We start from the raw sequence: 23,678 nt of genomic DNA, 5'->3' as shown, positions 1-23,678 counted from the left end.
ATGTGGCTCAAGAAGGATTGAAACTTTATTTTCAGGTGGTTGCAGTAACGTACAATCAAGATGAAGGCAAGGTAGGCGCGCTGTCAGTGACATCTAAAGTGCGGTGCTAATGGTTTACTGGGTCGGGATTTTACTGAACGATAGAGATTAGCGCAACTGAAGCATGCTCGAATCCGATCGTTCGGCATTTGATTATTGGTGACTGAAGAAGTTTGATGCAGCCCTAGGGACTCCTTGAAAACATGGATACATGGACTGAAAAGAATACACCACTTCCTTCCGGACATACAACAGCTGATAAGTACTGGAAGACTGGAACTTTTTAAATTGAAGTAAATTACAAATCTACATATTTTGTAAAACCATTGATTGGAAAAATATATATATATTTTTTTTTTTGCCAGAGTACCCCTTTAAGCCAGGGCCAAGTTGGGGTACAGTTGACATTTCACTAAAGTGTAGGGGCACCTTTACACCTCCTAGCAGGGAACGTCTACCCTAAACATTCATGATGAACTAAAAGAACTTGAGTTGTGCTTTTAACTTGACCTGACCATAACCGTAGCCTCGTTTATAATAAACATTAAACACTAATATTTGTTCAATTTAAAATGTAATACCTAAACATAGATGCCCAAATAATATAGTCCAGAACGCACAAAAGAATATAAATATACCCCTTGACAAAGCGAGCCACGCGAAACGTGCGTAGGGTGAGTGGGTGAGTGGGACCTGTTGCAATGCATGTTTCCTCCTAGATTTTACACTACTTTATTTGTTGGTGATTTCACCAGTGTATTTTCTTTATTGAGCAACTGTAGTTCTAAATAGGACTTTGTCTGTTTACAAACCCATTTTTTGTTGCTATTTTTCCATATGTACAATATTTATTTCTCAGTGGAGGTTGCCTGCATTGTCACGGTCATTATAATTTTCATCAATTGTTAGGCAAGTGCAATATATGATTCCATAAAATATACTTTTATGTCCCCTCACTTATCTATGTATTTGGTTTAGTTTCATTTTCCCTGTTTTTTATTTTTTCTCATTTATTATCTATTGTTGTGTATTTTAAATGTAATCATTTGAATAAAGAATTGAATTATAATTTTCTATGATTGTCCTGCACTTTGTATGATCCTCGTGGATCTTTGTTTCGATCAATTTAAAATGTGTCAGAATTAATAACATAATAAAAAAGTAATGGGTATAGCACTAAAGTATCAGATATGCATGCATCCAACAGGTGGCAATGCGAGAATCACACAGGAGTAAGACGGATAGTCAGGGGCAAAGGGCTGACACCTTCTCCATAGTAGCTGCACCCGACATAATCAATAATCTTTCACCTCACTACAGCACACTACAAAGCTGCAGCAGCCTTCTGATCTTAAGGTCAATGGGAATAGCGGCAGCATGTGATAGTACTTGTAAGGTCACGAAGTGCGCTAAATTATCTCCAATAGTTTCTGGTAAAAAAAAAAATATATATATATATATATATATATATATATATATACACACACACATAAAGCTTTTATGTGATTATCCAGTCATGATATAGTTTTCTCATATAAATACATAGAAGCAGGTATAAAATAAGACGTCTGTTCTGTAGAATCATATCGTAAGCCACTGTCTTGAAAAAGGTCCGAACAGAAGCACTGAAACGTCGCTGCTTATTTTCCATGCGTTTTCTATGAAATAAACCATCACTATACGTTTTCTCACCAAGTCTGGAGAGCTGCAGCCATCTTTTCTATTTGTTTGGATAGAGACCTGTGGATCAAGGTGGGACAGCAGACACCCAGCATTCATTTATCTTCATCCATCCATCCATCTATCCATCTTCATCTCATACCTATGTATCACATGCATTATTGGCTGCAGCTTTCCTGTCTACTATGTGTGGACGTATAATGGTGTAACAACCTACCTCCAGTATTTTAACCCATTGCCGTCCAAGATAAACGACACTGTTAGAGAGACAGATCTCTGAGCTGAAAACAGAGAGAGACCACAGAGAGAGACCACACGCTGGGATTATGTCCTTTTTCCTATATTGGTCCAATACAAATATAGAAATGTAAAAAACAGTTGAAAGTGACTCATTTTCCCAGTGAGTCAGGACGCCACATTCTCTTTGTGGAACAAATGTCCCACTTTGTGATGCAGCTTTGTCGCTAAATGAGGTGTAATGAACCCACAATGTTCAAAGACTAAACAGGATGCCTAGCAACACGCTGAATGGCACAATCGCTGTCACCGCACAACTCTGCCAAAGAGAATCTCACTTGTCAAGGATAGTGGAATAAAGTACAGCGCTGGCAGCTTTGCACAATTACCTCCTCTCTGCACCGCGTAACACTATAAATCCTAGTCTAAAAGCATGCACCATGTGACCTGAGAGATCCGGCCAGGAGTACAAACCGCAGGAATCACCAGATAGATGACTGCGGTTTTTCAGTCCGTTTTTTTATTCATTTTTTGCAAAAAGTGGATGAAAAACGGATGCATTTGTTTGCATCCGTTTTTCCATTGACTTCCATAATAACAGAAAAAAAAAGATCAAAACGCATCCAATGCAAAAAACAAAATGCGCAAAAAGGGATGCATTTGTGTGCATCCGTTTTGAACCTTTTTCCATTGACTTTAATTATAGAAAAAACTGATAAAAAAGATGTATTTTGATCTGTGTTCTTAGGCTATGTTCCCACAGTGTATCTTTTCGTAAATGTACGGCCGTTGTTGCAATTGGCAACAACGTCTGTACTTTGTACAAAAAGATACGCTGCCTTATCTTCTATGGTATACACATAGTATACGCTCCGGCCGGGATCCCTAGCGGCGCCGCAAACAACTGACATGTCAGTTTTCTGTGGCCGCTATTCAGTGAATAGTGGCCGCAGAAAACCATGTAGTGCACACTATTGAGCGAGCAGTTGCGGCCGCACGCTCAATAGTGTGCAGTGGGGAGTTCTGATGCGGGCGCGCACGGATTAGAACCCCCACTGCACACTATTGAGCGTGCAGCTGGTCTCTCCGGGTCACGGAACGGACGGTCTCTCACGCTGTGGGAACATGGCCTAATCGAAGCCAATGGAAAAATTGATCAAAAACGTATGCACACAAATGCTTCCGTTTTTCATCCATCTTTTGCACTAAACAGATGGCAAAAACGCAGTGTGAACCCAGCCTATTGCAACCCATTTTTTTCATCCATTTCAACCGTTTTTCTATTAATAAAACAGATCAAAACACATCCGTTTTTTTTTTACATATATAAAAATAAGGTCAGCTACATTTTTGTGTATGTTAAAAAAATGGATGTGTTTTGATCTGTTTTTTTATTATAATGGAAGTCAATGGAAAAACGGATGCACACAAATGCATCTGTTTTTGCAAAAAACTCATTGAAAAAGCATAGTGTGAACCCAGCCTTACTTTTACTTGAAAATGTGCTCGGCTGTCAGGATCAGATGCTGTCACCCCAAATTGAAGATCAGATCATTTCCTTTCTGGCAATCAGGTGGCTTATTGAAAAAGCTAGCAAATCCAGCTCTTCTTCATCCATGGAGGTTCAAATGGCAAATACATTAGGAAGGTCTTAAACAATAATATGTGACATCCATAACACATGATGTGAGAGGGAAGGTGCTCACTCCATTTCCATCTGCTCCAGCATTTGTGTCATAATTGCTTAATGAGTCAATTAGAAATTCATAAGGGTTAAAGAGAACCCCGGAACCCAGCTGCTCCAGCAAATTCACTATGTAAATCTGACAGGGAAGAGACGGGACGTGGCGCTCAATCAGCTTTATGCAACAATGCAAATGCAACTAGAAAGCGATTGGAAAGGACGACATCTGTCAATGTTCTGCAGATCTTGAAGGGTCTCTATAAAGGAAATACATGTGAACTTACATAGTAGGAGATGTATTGGGAATTTGTAAGGATCAATGTAATCCTATACTGGTATGGGAGCACTGATCTATTCCTATACTGGTATGGGATCACTGATCTATTCCTATACTGTATGGGAGCACTGTTCTATTCCTATACTGTATGGGAGCACTGTTCTATTCCTATACTGTATGGGAGCACTGCTCTGTTCCTATACTGTATGGGAGCACTGCTCTATTCCTATACTGTATGGGAGCGCTGCTCTATTCCTATACTGTATGGGAGCGCTGCTCTATTCCTATACTGTATGGGAGCACTGCTCTATTCCTATACTGTATGGGAGCACTGCTCTATTCCTATACTGTATGGGAGCACTGCTCTATTCCTATACTGTATGGGAGCGCTGCTCTATTCCTATACTGTATGGGAGCACTGCTCTATTCCTATACTGTATGGGAGCGCTGCTCTATTCCTATACTGTATGGGAGCACTGCTCTATTCCTATACTGTATGGGAGCGCTGCTCTATTCCTATACTGTATGGGAGCACTGCTCTATTCCTATACTGTATGGGAGCGCTGCTCTATTCCTATACTGTATGGGAGCACTGATCTATTCCTATACTGTATGGGAGCACTGATCTATTCCTATACAGGTATGGGAGCACTGCTATATTCCTATGGAGGTATGGAGGTACTGCTCTTTTCCTATGGAGGTATGGGAGCACTGCTATATTCCTATGGAGGTATGGGAGCACTGCTATATTCCTAAGGAGGTATGGAGGTACTGCTCTTTTCCTATGGAGGTATGGAAGTACTGTTCTTTTCCTATGGAGGTATGGGTACTGCTTGGCTGCTTCTGTAACTCCAATAGGAATGAACAGAGACATAGACATGGCCACCTCTCCTTCCATACTCAGCCTATAGGTGATTGGAATACCGTTATCTCATGAAAACCCATCCTGAAGCAGCTACACGTTGCTACAGGTGGCTATATAGAGGATTCAGCCCAGCTATGTGTCACATGTGTCATTATTCCATCTGTAATCCAATGTATCTGTGCTGCTTTAGTTCCATGTAGGAGTACTGTATCTATTCCTATGCAGGTGAGGAAGAATAATCAAGGTGGACAGAAATATGTGTAACCTGTACGACTACAGATGGGATGGGGAAGAAGAGCTGAATGAGAAGATAATAACCGTTTAACCATTTTTCCTCCTACAAGCGAGAAGATTTTCCGGAAGAATTAAAAACCATTTTACTATTGAAACAACAGGAGCCCGGCCCCCCAATAAAGCGTCAGCATGACTACGAGGGGAAGAATCCCAGGACCACCGCTTGTGTCCAGCTTTCTGCTTTATTGCCCCTCATTGTCTGACATGGCCGGAACCTGCGGTGGTCTCACATTGCCGGCTTTGTTTATACAACATAATTGGTGCAATCTGGGCACAAATCAGCTACACTAGTGCTGCGTTTACACAGCACGATTATTGTGCGAATTTGCACGATAACGATCGAACTCGAACGATAATCGTACGTGTAAACGCAGTGAACGATCAAACGACGAGCGAGGAATCGTTCATTTTGAACTTACAACATGTTCTTAAATTGTCGTTCGTAAAAAATTCGCAGATCGTTCCGTGTAAACAGTCGTTAACCAGTTTAACCTATGTGCGAGATAGGCTTAAGCGATTGCAAAACGATTTTTCCGTACAATATATCGTTCCGTCTAAACGCTGATCGTTATAAAAAAAATTGTTACTACGAAATCGTTCATTGTACGATCGGGCGAATTATCGCTACGTGTAAACCCAGCAAAGGATTCTATTACTCTGAGCAATAATCTGCCCAGCCAGGCCGATTCGTAAGATTAATAACAATTAATTAATAACAATTAATAACAATTAATTAACAATTTTCAGCCGAAGAAACGACGATCGGCTGATTGTTGTCTTTCAATGACGGCTGATCACTGTGTAGTAAAATTATAAACTTTATACATACCTGTCCATGCTCCCCGGTCTTCTTCTCCTCGCTCTGCAAGAACTTTTAAGCGGGTCTCTGAAGTGACAGGCCGCTCAGCCAATCACTGGTCACAGCACTGACTGCGATTGGCTGAGCCGTCTGTCACTTCAGAGGCGGATGTGAAAGCTTCAGCTGGCAAGAGGACATCGGGGAGCGTGGACAGGTTAATATGTATATTATGTTCAATATACAGCAAGGGCTGCACGGACATTGTTAAAGCATAACTGTCATTTAAATGTCCATTTAAGTATGAATAGTGCAAGTGATTTTAACAAACTCTGTAATAGGTTTTATTAAGCAAAAGAGTTTCCTTCTGTCCTCAAAAAGCTGTTTTCCTACCTCCCCCCTCACTTCAGAAGAAGCAGGATTTCTGTGTCCATTATGGTCTATGTAGGTTGAGGGGCTGAGTGAGCCCGGAAAGGAGAAAAGAAATAACATCATTCTGCAATCTTCTCTCACCAAGCTCCCAGATAAGCACTGACCTTTCTGACCTCTGAATCCAGCGTTTTATCTTCCCAGACAGTCTGCAAACTACAAAGCTGCTTCTCTGCTCTCCCTGCTCACTCATCCCCATCAGCCCCTCCCCCTCCATAGGTTATAATGGACTATTGTCCATTATATATAGGTTATAATGGACAAAATCGTCTTCATTTTGCTCCTCTGTAATGATGACGTCTTTGCCTGATAATGCACAGATAAGAAGTGAAGGGAGGGGGGAGGCTGGAAAACAGCTTTTTAAGTACAGAAAGAGGCTTTTTTCCCTAATAAAATCTATTACAGAGTTTCTTAAAATCACTTGTACTTGATTTCTGCAAAAAAAAAACAAAAAAAAAACACCTTTAAATGACAGCTACACTACGATATATATGCAGCCCTTGCCGCAAGATAGTCGAGCCATGTAATAGTCTCTCTAAGTGAGCACCAATCTGCTAGGGAACCACAAGTATATACCATAGACCTGATTCCTATCATTTATTTACAAATAAACTTGCATATAGCGTCCGACGACTTCAATATATACAACATGCCCAAATCGCTAAACCCGCAGAACAGGTACCAAATGGTTTACAGTGGTATTACAGAGACACTAAATACTTTGACTACATTGGTTGAATGTTTGTGATATCACTTTATTACAGTTTACGCATAAAACGCTCTGACATGTTGTGTTGCAGCAATAAGAGTCGGTACAAGCTCTCTGCTGCCACCAATGTCTGTGTCAGGAACTGCAGGGCTTCTCATGCCCTGGTCTCCACTCTCTCATTGCACACTACAGCATTGCCTGCATTTGTCTATGGATATCTGACAGAATTATCAATGCTACAATCCCGTTCTATCAGCGACTGCTGGAAATATTGTTAACAGCTCGGAGCGTCTCGCAGCTCATGACGGAAACACATGGGATAAACATCCCGGGGAAGTGATGGATGCATTTATTATCTAAGCTTCATTTTCTTGAAAACTATGTTTAAAGATAGGATATTAGGTAAAAATGTAACTAAATGAAATGCTATGCTTTAGTGGCAGCCTCTGGACCCCTAGCGTGACATCCCTGCTTATTAAAGGAGTTAAAGACAGGTGAAACTATCTACAGACAGCTAATACATCTGTACTTTGCATAAACAGAACTTTGCAATATATCTTATCAGAGAAAAATGCTTCTTTCTTCTCATAGGGCCCTATTCCACGGGACGATTATCCTTTGCATAATCGTTAACGATAAACGATCCAAACGACCGCTATTACGAAAGACCTGAAATCGTTCACCCATTTACATGGAAAGATAATCGTTACTTAGAATCGTTCTTGCAGTCGTCTTGTTGTCGCTATTGCGTTCGTCAATACTGCGAACGACCAAACTACTTCTTATTCAATGCAAACGATTTGCGAACGACCAACGATAAAAATAGGTCCAGGTCTTATTAAATGATCAACGATTTCTCGTTCGGTCATTAGACGTTAACTGCTATTCAACCGAATGATTATCATTTAGATTCAAACGATTTAACGATAATCTGAACGATAATCGGCTGCCAGAGGTAATTCCCGAGGCTACATAAACATGGGGCTATGTTGTTTGCAAAGCTCCAATTACAGTCAATGGGAGTTACGCACATTTCTGCTTCTTGACCCCCACAAACCGGAGGCTGAAGGAACCTGTTAAACCATCTTTATCAGATGGAAATACCCCTTAAAGCACATCAAAATGTATCACAACAACCAATCTGGCTGCTCGGGAATGTTCTAATATTGCGGTTGTCACATTAACACAAACCATGTGGCCATTGGCTGCTGCATGTGTCACCCAAGCTGGGGATCAGTGCTGTACATGGATGATGTGCCCTAAATGGCGGCTAACAACTGGGCAACAGTCCTCACACTGACGTCAGTGCACAAGAGGGGGAGAGAGGTGACACAGTCCGGATCAACACCAAACAGAAACGTAACAGAAACGCAACATCAAATAACAGGAGATAGAAAACAGATAAACTCGCCAAAGGGTCAAAAACGGAAAAATAATAATAGGTCAGGCAGGCTAGGTCAATACCAGGAGGTCAATGTCAGGTCCAAATTGTCAGGCAAAGGGAAGGTCATACATAGGCTGTAAATCTGTATACCAGGAAAGCTGAATACTGAACTAGGTAACTGCTACTGAGGCTCAATATGCCGTGGCTTCTTCAGCCATTTACTTACAGTGGAAGTTACACTATAAAGCTATGCTCACACAACGTATATTTTATGACAAGAACGGCCTCTGTTTTCAATCAAAAGAACGGCCTTTTAATCGTGGAATGTGACACATTAAAGTCAATGGAAACAAGGGCCGTTTATCCCACAACGTATTGAACTACAGCCGTCGAAATAATTGACATGTCTATTATTTCTGGCCGTTGTGCATTGATTTTAATGCAATTTTCAATGCAACAACGGCCATTGTTTGACACTCAATACAATGGCCATTGTTTTTAAATGCCAAAGAATGTCCGTACGTTGTGTGAATATAGCCTAGAGGTCAACAGTCAAAATGATAGGTACACAGTAAGGGGAATGGCTCTTGCCGATCTCCTCAAACACTTTACTTTATACATTGTTTTCTTATTATTTACTAATTTTCAATAAGAAAACGTATCCTTCATTTATATGCAAAATATTATATTTTTTTCTTGTTACACATAACTGTGCAATGTGGACGCAATAGTGAATAACAGGCAGATCTGTTGGGTCCCATCCCTGATACACTCCTATTCCATGCACAGGTAACCAGCAGACCAGGTACATGCACAACCTGCCTGACTTTCTAATGTGAAGAATAATTTCTCTTTCTGTCCACTTAGTTGAGACTATATAGAAAATAGATATAGAAAATAGACAATAACAACCTAAAGGTTACACCCCTGGCAATGTCTCACATATAAATGTACATCTGGCCCTTACCACATGTGGTTTGAATCATTTCACCTGAAACATGGATCACATAGCTGCTGTCTGGCTTATAGTCGTTCTTAAAAGAATTCTTCTCGGTGGACCGCAGTCTCGTAAAATCACAGTTTTTAAGCGGAATATAAAACACACAACAAATGCAGAATAAGAGTGATATCATATATACTCACAGGCTGAGGCCTCCACTTCTGAAGGGTAAGGCATATTGCACTGAACCATGAAGTCTCTGGAAACTCTTCCCATCTAGGTCTGAATCACGAGGAGATGCCGCCTGCCCTAAGAGAAAGAGAATGAGGCACGTCAGATGCAGAAGTGGGAATTCAAAGGAGGTCACTAAGGGTCTCTGGGGTTTTCAAGCTTCAATTGGCAAATTTAAGGACCACAGAATTTGGTGGAGCCGAAAAAAAAAACAATGTTTAACCCTTTAGTGTAACCCTAACAATATAACATCAGACTATAGGAGTCTAAAAAAGCAATATGGAAGCAGCACGTCCCAAAAAATTAGCTTCAACTCACACCAGTGCAACGTTTCAGCTCATAGTGTAGCCGCTTGAGAAAGGCTACACCATGAGCCGAAACGTTACTCAGGTGTGAATTAAAGCGAAGTTTTTTGGACATGCTGCTTCCATATTGGTTTTTTTTGGATTCAAAGGCGTGCCCGGGTCTGGTTCGGTGAGACTAGCGCTCACCTATTTATTTTTTCTTGTGCTGCTGAGATTTGTTGTTCTTTAGACTATAGGAGTCTAACATTTCAGTCTAAGACGTTACACATTAGAGAGATAGATAAAGAAGGTAGACGCTTGAAAATGGTGGCAGACGGACGCCGAAACGTCTCACGATTGCTGTATCTGATGAAATATGTATGAAATAAATACCGGTTAGAAATTCTTTTCACAAATCCGAGAGTGTTGTGGATTTTCCTTTACATAGACAGACAGATAGATAGATAGATAGATAGATAGATAGAAGATAGATAGATAGATAGATAGATAGATAGATAGATAGATAAATAGATAGATAATAGATAGATAGATAGATAGATAGATAGATAGATGATAGATAAATAGATAGATAGATGATAGATAGATAGATAGATAGATAGATAGATAGATAGATAGATAGGAGATAGATAGATAGATAGATAGATAGATAGATAGATAGATAGATTAGGAGATAGATAGATAGATAGATAGATAGATGATAGATAGATAGATAGATAGGAGATAGATAGATAGATAGATAGATAGATAGATAGATAGATAGGAGATAGATAGGAGATAGATAGATAGATAGATAGATAGATAGGAGATAGATAGATAGATAGATAGATAGGAGATAGATAGATAGATAGGAGATAGATAGATAGATAGATAGATAGATAATAGATAGATAGATAGATAGATAGATAGATAGATAGATAGATAGATAGCATAGTCATCTATGCTTATTCTTGCTCGGTAACAGACCAGTGTAATAGTTACATATTTTAGACACAAGAGATTACACTGAACTTTCAGCCCTTACATTTGGTTCATTTGAAAACATTGGCAGCTTTCCCCGGGTTAGAAGGTTGTCCGGTATATGGAGCTATTATTAACTAATGTCTTGCAGATTCCCTGTCTCCCAGTCTGGATTTCTGTGCAACTAATTACGATTTAGAGTTTGAAACTCCTGGAAGCAGCACAGACACAGTGACCCCGGGAGATGGTAACAGACAGAAGGCGCTGGACATCACCAGCACAGAGCTAGTCACTTTGGTAAATGTGCAACAAGGATAAAGTATTTGGAAATCCACATAGAAAACCCCTCCTGCTCTGGACAGTTCCTGACATGGACAGAGACTTAGACTAAGAGAAGTTGCATTGAATAGAAGCCTTCTCTACTCGGGAATAAAAACTCTTCATGAGGTGCCCTTTCCTCTCTGCAGTGAAGTGTGGCGGCTGTACATCTGCCCCGACCCTCCACATTCCAAGGCAAGTGACAATTCTCCTCTATTCACTGATGAAAGAAGAAAACAATCCTGCCGTGTGTAGCAGCGGAGAAACAAAGCAAAGCTATCCAGATGGCCAGTGATGACCGCTACTTAAAAGAACAAATGGTTGCCATTATTAAAGGGGTACAGCGGCGAAAATCTTTCTCTTTCAGATCAACTGGTTTCAGAAAGTTATATAGATTTGTAATTTGCTTCTATTTAAAAAAAATCCAGCTTTCCAGTACTTACCAGCTGCTTTATGTCCTGCAGGAAATTGTGTTTTTTTTTCTCTCTGCTGCCACCTCTGTCCATGTCAGGAACTGTCCAAAGCAGGAGAGGTTGTCTATGGGGATTTGCTGCTGCTCTGGACAGTTCCTGACATGGACAGAGGTGGCAGCAGGGAGCACTGTGTCAAACTGGAAATAATAAAACCACTTCATGCAGGACATACAGCAGCTGATAAGTACTGGAAGACTAGAGCTTTTTTTATATGGAAGTAAATTACAAATCTATAGAACCTTCTGAAATCAGTTGATTTGAGAGAAATATATATTCAACGGACTTCCCCTCTAAGGGTATGGTCACACACAATGGAGTTTCCTCGCATTATCACACTGATGAAAGGCTGAACAGCAATGAAATGATTAATTACTGCAATGAAATTACCCATTTCTGCAATTAAGGCGGGAAAAAATTCTTTGAAATCAACTGGTTTCAGAAATTTATATAGATTTGTAATTTACTTCTATTAAAAAAATTCCCAGCCTTCCAGTACTTATCAGCTGCTGTATGTCCTGCACAAATTGTTGTTTTCTTTCCAGTCTGACACAGTGCTCTCTGCTGCCACCTCTGTCCATGTCAGGAACTGTCCAGAGCAGCAGCAAATCCCCATAGAAAACCTCTCCTGCTCTGGACAGTTCCTGACATGGACAGAGGTGGCAGCAGAGAGAAAAAAAAAAAAACACTTCCTGTAGGACATACAGCAGCTGATAAGTATAGGAAGACTTGAGATTTTTAAATAGAAGTAAATTACAAATCTGTATACCTTTCTTAAACCAGATGATTTGAAAGAAACCCCTTTAAATGCAATCACATTGCATTTATATTGCGTTACCGCATGTGTGAACACAACCTAATGCATGCTTGAACTATATGGGAACTTATGCAAGTGTTTTCTGTCCTGTACGTCTTACACAGCACGCCTGGAATACAGACTCTTCTTCTTCTTGAACAATCCTCTTACTTCATCGCTCACCGAATCCCGTTAAGTGCTTGCAGTGTGACATCTAGTTTATTGTAGCCCACACTAATGGCTGGAGAACTGACAAGCATCTAAGTTCTGGATTTTCCTCCCTTTGTCTGGATATTTTTATGTGAGTCTAGCATCTGTTTTGAGGACAATAGAATAGAGAATTTTAACAACATGCTCGAAGGATTTGTACTAAAAAAAAAAAAAAAAGTTGTTTTTGATTTTTAAATAGAGGCAATAATAAAAAAAAAGCATGGCCTTTAATGGAAAACCTGTGAAAAGTGGAATTTATGGGATTCTGATCTCACATTTCACTAGAAATCAGCATATAGGACAATGGTGAGCAAATAGCAACCAGGAGCGGCATCCAGGCTGTGGTTCCTGGATGCCGCTTATGTTTTGTACAGTGCAGTTTCTACAGTACTACTCTACTCTATACCACAGGACCCCAGACAGTCCCAAAGGAGGAGTTTATGTCCCCCATTTGCTGTTTCCATATGCAGCTGCTGTATGTCCTGCAGAAAGCAGTGTATTCTTTCCAGTCTGACACAGTGCAGGAGAGGTTTTTTTTATGGGGATTTGCTACTGCTCTGGACAGTTCCTGAAATGGACAGAGGTGGCAGCAGAGAGCAATATACAGGAAAGACAGGAAAGAATAAACCACTTCCTGCAGAACATCCAGCAGCTGATAAGTACTGGAAGACTAGAGATTTTTAAATAGCAGTAAATTACAAATCTGTATAACTTTCTGACACTATTTCTTCATTTAAAGAACAACATTTTTGCCAGAGTACCCCTTTAATATTGGAGAATACAAGTATATCCTAAACAGTGCTGTCCAGCCCTAGGACTGTGACTAGTTTGGCAGGGACCGCCTGATCCCTAATTCAGACGGATTTATATACAACGAGGAAAGTTATAAAAGTATGTTTGCTGGCCATAGCCGGAATGGACAGAGGGAAGATAAAAATATAAATATATATATATATGTATATATATGTGTGTTTGGGCAGTGTGGATTTTCATGTATTTGCAATGTTTCATAGTGTTTTTGAGCTGATTGGTTCCCTGTGACTGCAGTATGATATAATATGTTGTATCCAAGTTCTGATCCTCTATGGCGGCAGAAGGTGCGTGAGCTGATGGAGGGATGTAAAATTTCTGAAGCCCATATGTTAACATGTTTCTAACATTTACAGCAATATCCATATGTTCTATCTGTAAGATGGATGTGCTGGATTACTTTCTACATGATAGATCACCTAAAAAAAACACTACAGGACTGGGACAAGGATTGTGATGAGGGGTGTAACAGTGTATGTACTACTGGTGCAGATTACTTTTTATTAATAACGTATGGAAATACACTGGGTGGATGCCAGGTAGATGCAGGTTACAAGCTTGTTTTGCGCGATTGCGCTTCAACAGACCCCAATCGCACCCCTCTATTGTTAAAGTATGTACTACCACTGCTCTCCTGGTCTCATGGAGATAGCAGCACCATTCTATAAATGTCAAGAAATACATGGCGCTGAGGGAGCTGGGAAGAGTCGTAATGGACTAAGAGCTGCCAGGAGGCAGGTGACATCAACTGATAGTAGTTTAGGTCCAGGACAAACAGCTTCCTTTTACACATAAGTGCATGTAATTTTCCCAAGGTCTGAGAGGTGATCACATGACCCAGCTGCAGTAATGGTATGTATGGATGCATCTGAGCTGGGATGAAACAGATGACACTGAAGGAATATTAAGGAGGGGTTACTATTATATGGACTAACTTGTTCAGACAGAAGGTTCTCTCTCTTCATTAGGTTTTGTTGGAAATATGGCCAGGAAGCTAAAAGGTGGCATCCTTACTCTGGTAAAAAAAAAAAAATAGCCATAGGTTGTATCCCAGTTTTCTAGGCGGTCCTCACGCTGTATTCGCCCGCTGCACGGAGCAGGCAGACAGCGGTAATCCGATGCCGAGCGTTCAGGTTCAGCCGAACCCGAACCTCGGCGGGTTCGGACCATCCCTAATATATATATATTTTTCTTTTTTTTAAATAAATTGGTGTCAGAAAGTTATACAAATTTGTAAAGTACTTTAAAAAAAAAATCTACAGTCTTCCAGTACTTATCAGTTGCTGTATGTCCTGCAGTAAGTGGTGTATTCTTTCCAGTCTGACACAGTGCTCTCTGCTGTCACCTCTGTCCATGTCAGGAACTGTCGAGTCAGTAGCAAATCCCCATAGAAATCCTCTCCTGCTTTGGACAGTTCCTGACATGGACAGAGGTGGCAGCAGAGAGCGCTGTATCTATATAACACAATTCTTTGATAGAAGTCTAGGGTAAAAGTGTTTTTAGCCAAGCTTTAAAGGGGGACTTTTTTCTTCCAAATCAACTGGTTTCAGAAAGCTATATAGATTTGTAATTGACTTCTATTTCAGTTTTTCAGTCCTTATCAGCTGCTGTATGTTGTGCAGAAAGTGGTGTATTCTCTGCTGCCACCTCTGTCCATGTCAGCAACTGTGTAGAGCAGGAGAGGTTTTCTATGTGGATTTGCTACTGATCTGGACAGTTTCTGACATGGACAGAGGTGTCAGCAGAGAGCACTGGGTGAGACTGGAAAGAATACACCACTTCCTGCAGGACATATAGCAGCTGATAAGTACTGGAAGACTACTAATTTACTAATCTATATAACTATCTACAACAGTTGATTTGAAAGATTTTTTTTTTTTGCTAGAGTACTCCTATAGGCTATGTTCACACTGCGTATGATTCCGGCCTTAGTGCGAACCGCGAATATACGCACATACTTTTGAGGTTGATGCGTTCGCTTGAAAGTATACGATATACGCCCGCACAATGCACACTACGTATGAGCTTATGGCCGGATCGTATACGGCGCCGTGAAAAATGAACAAGACCATTGTTTGAGGACGGAAATGTTCCAACTCACGGCCGTGGATTTCCATGCGCTCCCGTACGGAGTACTTATATCAGCCAAATTGAACTTGATTTTTCGATCCAAAATGTTCTGTGAGTTTTATTGGGCAAAGATTTCCTAGTAAATGACCTGCCTCAGATCGCTTTGAAAAAAGCTAGGGAAGCATAACTGTACTGCGGGCGTATGTTCGCGGTTCGTACGCTTCCGGCCGCATGTCTATTTTTCCCACGCCCGTAGTTTCAGCTGCACATGTACGGCGGCGTACGAAATGCGGCCGGAATCATACGCAGTGTGAACATAGCCTCAATATGTGAATGAGGCTCAAAAGTCCAGAGACTGGACTTACCTGGGCATTTGCTATGCTGGGGAAAGTCCCTTGGTTTTTTTTAGCCTAATTTACAAAAAAACACTAATATATCAATCATGAAGTGAACTATGGGGATGAAAAATTTATGCCTGGAAACATATTGGCTAGCCTTGTCTAGCTATGTGCTTTTCACACCCCTTTTTTCTTACTCACAGGTCCACTTTAAGGCCATGATCACACATGGTATAACACCAGCCATTCTGTGACCCGGCCAAGTCACAAAACGGCTGGTGTTGCTGAAGATCATCCCGGCTGGTACTGCAGTACCGGTCAGATGATCTTCATTTCTGATGAATTGGGATGAGGGCGCACCCACGTGTGCCCGCATCCCAATCACCGCTGCACACAATGTGTGTATACGCTCTGGCCAGGATTCCATTCATTCAAATACAACGTATGTTAAGCATAAATCACGGGCGTTGTTGCAATTTGCTAAACATACGTTGTGTGAACATGGCCTAAAGGGGGTTTTCCATCTTAAGGCTATGTTCACACACGGTATGAGACCGGCCGTTCTGTGACCCCGGCCAAACGATTTTTTCGGCCGCAGAGCGAATCAGCGGGCGCCCGCATCAGAACTTCCCATAGGACACAATAAAGCAAGCGGCCGAAGCCGCTCGCTTCACTGTGTGAACTGACAGGGTTTCCTATGGCCGCAATTCATTGAATTGCGGCCACAGAAAACTGACATGTCAGTTATTTGTAGCCCCTCATGGGATACCGGCGGGAGCGTGTATGATGTGTATACGCTCCGGCTGGGATCCCATTGAAAATAAGGCATTGTTCCACTTCGCATAAAGTACGGCCGTTGTTGCCGATAGCAACAACAGCCGTACTTTTACGTAGTGTGAACATAGCCTCAAACTCCACCCTCACTTTGAAAACCACCAACTTGATCTGAGAGGTGCAGGCAACAAAAACTCACAGAATATTTGTGCAAAATTGACTTTTTGCCATCTGTGCCTGACGCAGAGCATGATAAATCCCTTTAAGTGCTTCCATTGTGCATCACAAACTGGTTCTCTGGGCAAATTAAACAATGATCCATTTCATTCTGGTTGCCATGACAATGTCCAAGGACAAGTAGATCTTCCTAATGTACTTGTGTTATTTTATTAATACTTCAGTACAAAGTATCCGCAGCATACTGAATATGACAACTGTGATATATTATAATGTAAATTAATATATCAACCATGTACTAGAGGAGCAACAGTTCTTAGACAAATTAAAGGAGAAGTGTGGCGAAAATCAAAAATCTTGTGCAAGCAGGGGGTGTGGGGAACATAATAAAGAAAGTATACTTACCCATCCCTGTGCCCCCGCAGCGCTGCATCACTGTTCCTGGACCCCTGCCGACGTTCTGCAGTTCCTGATGCTGCAATGCCATGACCTGGCTGATGGATTTCCTGCTCAGCCAATCAGTGACTGGGGAGGGAACTTTCACATGGGTCGTGACATACCAGGAAGCACGGGAAAGTTTCAGTGGCTGTCAAAAAGCCGGTGATACGTCGCTGCGGGGGCATGAGACAGGTAAGTATACTTTCTTTATTATATTTCCCCCACCCTCTGCCTGCAGAGGATTTTTTTTTTTAACGGGTCACTGTCACTTGGGATAACTTTTGACATGTCACAGAGATATGTGAATAAAAGGATTCCCATAGCATCCACAGGTAGTAGCAAGTGTGTTTATTCACAAATCAGGGTACAAGACAAAGCTGCGACATTTCGACCCACTGGTCTTTATCAGAGCAGGCCGAAACGTCGCAACTTTGTCTTGTACCCTGATGTGTGAATAAACACACTTGCTACTACCTGTGGATGATGTGGGAAACCTTTTCTTCACAAGTCTACAGTGCCCATACCAAGGATTGTGGGTCTACCTGCATCCATATTAGCGGCAATATTCGGAGTATCTCCAGAAGGTGCTGTTGGACTCTCTTTTTGTTTAGGTATGTCATAGAGACATGTCAAAAGTTTTGATCGGTCCGGGTCTGAGTGTTCGCACCTGAACCAATCGTGAGAACGAGTCGGGAGGAGACACGCTGCAGTATGTCCGCTCCCCGCTCTGTGATAGAAAAAAGAGTTGGGCACATAATATCAGTCTATGGACCCTTGTGATTCTTACACAGAGCAAGGAGAGGATGCGCTGCAGCTGCGGTCCTCTCCCGGCTTGTTCTCCCGATCGGTACGGGTCTGAACACCCCTACCGATTAAAACTTTTGACATGTCTCTATAAATGCATTGCCATAAGCATGTCCAGGGGTGTTATTAAAGGGGTACTCCAGCCACTCAATGAAGGAGGCGGGATCCGTTTCAAGTCCGCTCAGATCCCGCCTCTGTCACTGAGTGGCTGAGAGGACCTAAGACGTATCGTCTCAGGCCCGCGTCAAACACCCGGAAGCGGCCGGGAACCGGGCACCGGAGCGCCGCGATGCGGGGCCGCCGCTGGATCCGGGGAGGTGAGTGGACGTCTTTTTCCTCGGCCACCTCCTCCCCGCAAAAAAGTGCCCCCCGCTCGAGTACCCCTTTAATGCAGTCAAGCCCAATAATAACATAATAATATTCCCCAAAAAGTGCGTTAACATGTAACGGATCCGCAACGGATTTCACGCTGCGAATTCGCAGCGAGATCCGCTGCGGATTCCTGCCCTGTACACCCTTCAGGCAGACAAACTCGCAGCGGGATATACATCCCGCTGTGAGTATGTCCGCAGTCCGCCCTGTTAACCCCCCACCACCGAAGCGTATACATTGCCTGGTCCCCGCTCTGGCTTGCTTCTGGGGTTCCCGGCACATCCTGCTCGGCCAATCAGTGCACTTCCCCGCCGCAGTGTACTGACTGGCTGAGCAGCACGTGAAGACACAGGGAGCCCCAAAGCAAGCCGGAGCAGGGAGCAGGTGAAGTATAGGCTCCGGCGGACGGGGGGTTAACAGGGCGGGCTGCGGACATACAGGGGGATGTGCATCCTGCTGCGAGTTTGTCTGCCCATAAGGGTGACAAACGGATCCGTTAGGTGTGAACGCACCCTATAACAAAAGCAGGTCTGGGCAGGTTTCTTGCATACTGTAAGCATAGTAAGCACATGCTAGATTTTAGGGATGCCGATAATGTAGCCTATCATAGGATCCGACAAGGAGCAGTTATCAGGCAAACAGCGCTGTATAAAAAAAAACTAAAAAAACTAAAGAGCTGCTGACGAATGAGCAGATGTTTGATGGCTGGTCGCATCTTTTATGAAACAGCCCCCTGTAAATAGGTGATGTGCTGCGAACAATCATTTGTGTAGCTGCTCTCACCTGACTATTGGGCAATCTAAAAGGTCCTTGTACGAGCACCGATCAAATTGTGTTTCATCTGTCTGTCTAAAAGAACCCTGGGTAATAAAAAGGCAGCGCATCAGTTTTTTCCATTAAACGGATACGTTAAACGAACTGCAAAAACGCAGCGTGGCCCTTAACTAAGGGTCCTATTATACGGAGCGATTTTTAACGACTAATGCTGCGTTTACACTGAACGATTATCATTCAAATTTGCGCAATAACAATCATTTGATCTTTCAACATGTTCTCAAATCGTCGTTCGTTAAAAATTCGCAGATCGCTTCGTGTAAACAGTCTTTCAAAGATTCACCCTATATGAAAGATGGGCTTAAGCGATCTTAAAAACAATCGCAATAACGATTTTTCTAACGATTTATTCGTCTAAAACTCTGAACGTTATAAAAACCAAATTGTCTCTTCAAAATCGTTAAACGGTCGATTGGGCGAATTATATTGGGCGTGTAAACGCAGCATAATGATAAACGATTAATGATTGTTTATCGTTAGGGTCCATTTACACAAAAAGATTATCTGCCAAAGATTTGAAGCCAAAACCAGAAACAGACTATAAACAGAGATCAGGTTATATAGGAAAGCCTGAGATTTGTCTTCTTTTCAAATCCATTCCTGGCTTTGGCTTCAAATCTTTGGCAGATAATCTGTCAGATAATCTTTCTGTGTAAATGGACACTGAACCTGAAATCGTTCACCGATTACACAGAACGATGGTCATTAGGATGCGTTTACACAGAAAGATTTATCTGACAGATTTTGGAAGCCAAAGCCAGGAATGGATTTGAAAAGAGGATAGATCCCAGTCTTTCCTTTATGACCTGCTCCCTGTTTATAGTCTGTTCCTGGTTTTGGCTTCAAAGATCTGTCAGATAAATCTGTCTGTGTAAACGCACCATTAGTTACAATCATTACTGCGATTGTTACTATGATCATTTAGGGTCCATTTACACAGAAAGATTATCTACCAAAGATTTGAAGCCAAAGCCAGGAATGGATTTGAAAAGGGGAAAAATCTTTATGACCTGATCTCTGTTTATAGTCTGTTTCTGGTTTTGGCTTCAAATCTTTGGCAGATAATCTTTCTGTGTAAATGAACCCTAAACTCCTTCTGATCCCAGCAAAACAATGAACAATGCGCAATTACACTGAGCGATTAGTGAACAAATGCGGAACTTGGGTGAACCAATGTGGAATTACAGCGAACGAATACCGATAATTTTAGGTTCAGATCTAAATCAACGATCAACGACATACAAACGATTTTTCGATCTTTGCCTGCAATTACACAGAACGGATATCGTTTAAATTTGAATGATAAAACGATTTTTTGCACGATAATCGTCCCGAGTAATAGGATGTCAACTGAAATAACTTCCGTTTACATCCATTATCATTGACTATAAAGTAGAAAAAAATAAATAAATAAATCTTCGAAAAATTGAACACTGACGGCTTTGATAAAAATGGAGCACAATAAAAACCCAATGAAAATAGTGGACGACGGAGCCGCTAGGAAAAGAGGAACTGAATTGTGACGGAGGGTTGGACGCCGGTGTGAACCTAGACTTAGATTTAGTTTTTGAATTTCTGAAAAGTGGATGTGCAGGAACTTGGGGTCAACTTTGTGCGGTACGTATTCTGATCCCTCCATTTATTCTGCATTTTCATCTCAGCAGGCATCTAATATGGAGGAGGAAGGTTAATCATTGCTTTTATCCAAAGCCACCTCAGACACTGCAGTAATAACAGGAGCGGCTAGAATCACTAATGTGCTCTCAGACATAAAAGAGGAGAAATGAGTAACAGTTCAGGGAAGGTACTGTACTTGTTCTGAGCAGCAGCTGTGAAACTTCAAATGGATTCTATATGCTCGGCCTCTTCTCTTTTCACCGAAAAAAAACAAAGCAATTTTCCATCTTGCTATGCCATAAACACTACGCTGGGTAAGCTGGCTTTCATTCATTGGTAAACATGTACGCTGCGAAGCAGGGACAGCTTGACATAAGGAACAAAGGGAGAGCCGGACGCATCGGTCTCGTGTGAGTTTTCAAAAACAATAATCGACTGTACATTAAGGATGACATTTTTACAAATGTGTTAAGCACCGCAGCACTGAACGCCCGTAAGCGTCCACCCCTTCTTCTTCTTCTTCTTAATTTCCTTGTCAATTACTAAATGAATGATGGTGACTGGTCTGTAAAGATACTGCTATAGTCAATGATAGGCCTGGAAACGCCGATACGTTCTTGTCTAATTTTCCAATGTGCATTTATTATGGCTCGATTATCATAATGCTATCACAGTATGATGAGACTACCCCATTATTACCCATCACAACTATTAAAGGTGTACTCCAGGGGAAAAAAAATATTTTAAATCAGCAGGTGTCAGAAAGTCATAGAAATTTGTAATTTACTTCTATTTAAAAATCTCAAGTGTTCCAGTACTTATCAGCTGCTGTATGTCCTGCAGGAAGTGATGTATTCTTTCCAGTCTGACACAGTGCTCTCTGCTGCCACCTCTGTCCATGTCAGGAACTGTCCAGAGCAGGGGAGGTTTTCTATGGGCATTTGCTACTGCTCTGGACAGTAAATTATATAGCCATATTTAGTTTAGTATCAAGGCTTCTTTGACATTTTACCATGTACAATAATACTCCCAGTCAATGTGCTGCTGTGCAGGGAATAAGCCTAAAGAGCTTTTGCTCTTGGACAGGACAGAAAGTTTAGACCTTGACTCAACCTAATATCATGGCAAATCTAACTGATGGGAATACAACATAAACCCCTTCCCCTGCCAATCTGTAGCTATATGACCTGGCTGAGTATAACACTTGCAGCCAGGAGATATATGTATTAGTCATGATTTTAATGGTCAATCCAGTTGCACACTACCCTGCCATTAAAGTGTCACTGTCGTAGAGACATGCCAAAAGTTTTGATCGGTTTGGGTTTGAGTGTTCACACCAGTACCGATTGGGAGATAGAGCCAGGAGAAGACTGCGCTAAGTGCGGTCTTCTCCCGGCTCTGTTTCACATGATCAGTCAGGCATGACAAGATGCTAGTTTTGCGTTGGTACAAAACTTGTGCTGCAAAAAAGAGTAATCGCCAAAATCAGGTTCGGATCCTGATAGTAAGAAGGTCTATGGGGTTACATATCCGCAGCGGAATTTTCATTCCACTGCAGATATGTAAGCCGGCCCTTTTAACCCCCCGCCTCGCACCGTATCAGCGAATAAGTGCTGCTGTGCACTGATTGGCTGACGGGAAGCCAGGGGAACCGGGAGCCTCACACACAGCCGTGCCGCCAAGTAGGTGATGTATGCTTCGGGCCGGGGGCGGCGGGGGGTTAAAGGGGCCGGGTCACATACTGGCAGCGGAATGAAAATTCCGCTGCGGGTATGTGACCCATTCAACTTCACTGCGCCAGGATTCGCAGCAGACTCGCAATGTGAAATCCGCTGTGGATCCGGTACATGCGAAGCTACCCTTAAATACATTTTTAGTTTAACTACAAAATATTAAATAATAAAATACGTATTTTCAATATATGAAACTTTGCTGTGGACAATCCAGCACCTGAAGTCCTGGTTATTGCTACCATATCCTATCATTACTACAACTCCACAAATATCATCTTTTTTTTTTTTTTTTTTTTACACTTTAGAATTCTCCAGCAAATACTGGACAGTTTGGTCCTCCATGTGCATTCCTGATCCTCCCGGCGGGACAAATAAACACACGGCACGCGTCATCCGTCCCTCTTAAGTCATATTCTCTTTATAACAAGAGAGAGTCTATATTCAGCACAGAGTGATTCTGTTTTGGTTTCCATAGATAGTTCTTAGTCCACCAAAATAACAGTTTACAGTAAGAGTCGGAGCCAATGGGTGGAGACATGCCTGGAACATTCATACAGATAAAAGCTATGGAAGAACAGGATTTTCCTCCAGTCACCCTAAGCTCTTGAGCTGTACACTCCACTAATTCAAGTGATTTTTTTTTTTTTTTACTTGGTGCCAAAACTCAACGGCATCATTATTCTGGCTACTATTTATGATTCTGGAGGTGTTGCTATTACTGGTGGTAACATTATATTTACTGAGTGCTACTGTCTAGAGTTGAGGGAACTTCAATGCAGCCCTACAGAGTCCTGGAAAACATGGATAAAGCCATAGGTCATAGGCTATACAGTATCTATGTTTTTCAAAAGACGCTGTCAGTAGGTTTCTGCTGTCCTAAGGGAAGCATAAACTAGTGACAGAGAAGCTGAACAGGATGATGTATCACTTACATTACAATAAATATTCCTTTATTTATGCGCATGTGCTCAGTAGTCCTGGATATTCATGAGCACCAGGAAACTCCACCCACCAGCTGCTAATTGGCAGTTATTGGCAGTTGCTGTGTATAGGTAGTCAACTGTTAATCAGGGCAGGGGGAGGGGTGTGG

The 23,678-nt window shown here is 41.8% G+C and overlaps 1 protein-coding gene across 2 annotated transcripts in view; it reads right to left on the bottom strand.

Moving 5' to 3' along the window:
• TIAM2 (TIAM Rac1 associated GEF 2) overlaps positions 1–23,678 on the bottom strand; it is a 208,183-nt gene that overhangs the window by 144,774 nt on the left and 39,731 nt on the right. For both annotated transcript variants that reach the window (XM_069954907.1, XM_069954908.1), the window contains exon 2: positions 9,538–9,643. The gene's annotated coding sequence lies outside the window, so the exon portion shown is untranslated. The remainder of the gene's footprint in view (positions 1–9,537; positions 9,644–23,678) is intronic.

This window comes from Dendropsophus ebraccatus, chromosome 15 (genome assembly GCF_027789765.1).
Source record: "Dendropsophus ebraccatus isolate aDenEbr1 chromosome 15, aDenEbr1.pat, whole genome shotgun sequence".
Classification (NCBI taxonomy): domain Eukaryota; kingdom Metazoa; phylum Chordata; class Amphibia; order Anura; family Hylidae; genus Dendropsophus; species Dendropsophus ebraccatus.
The sequence above is the reverse complement of the archived record's forward strand: the minus strand, read 5'-3'. Positions and strand labels throughout refer to the sequence as shown.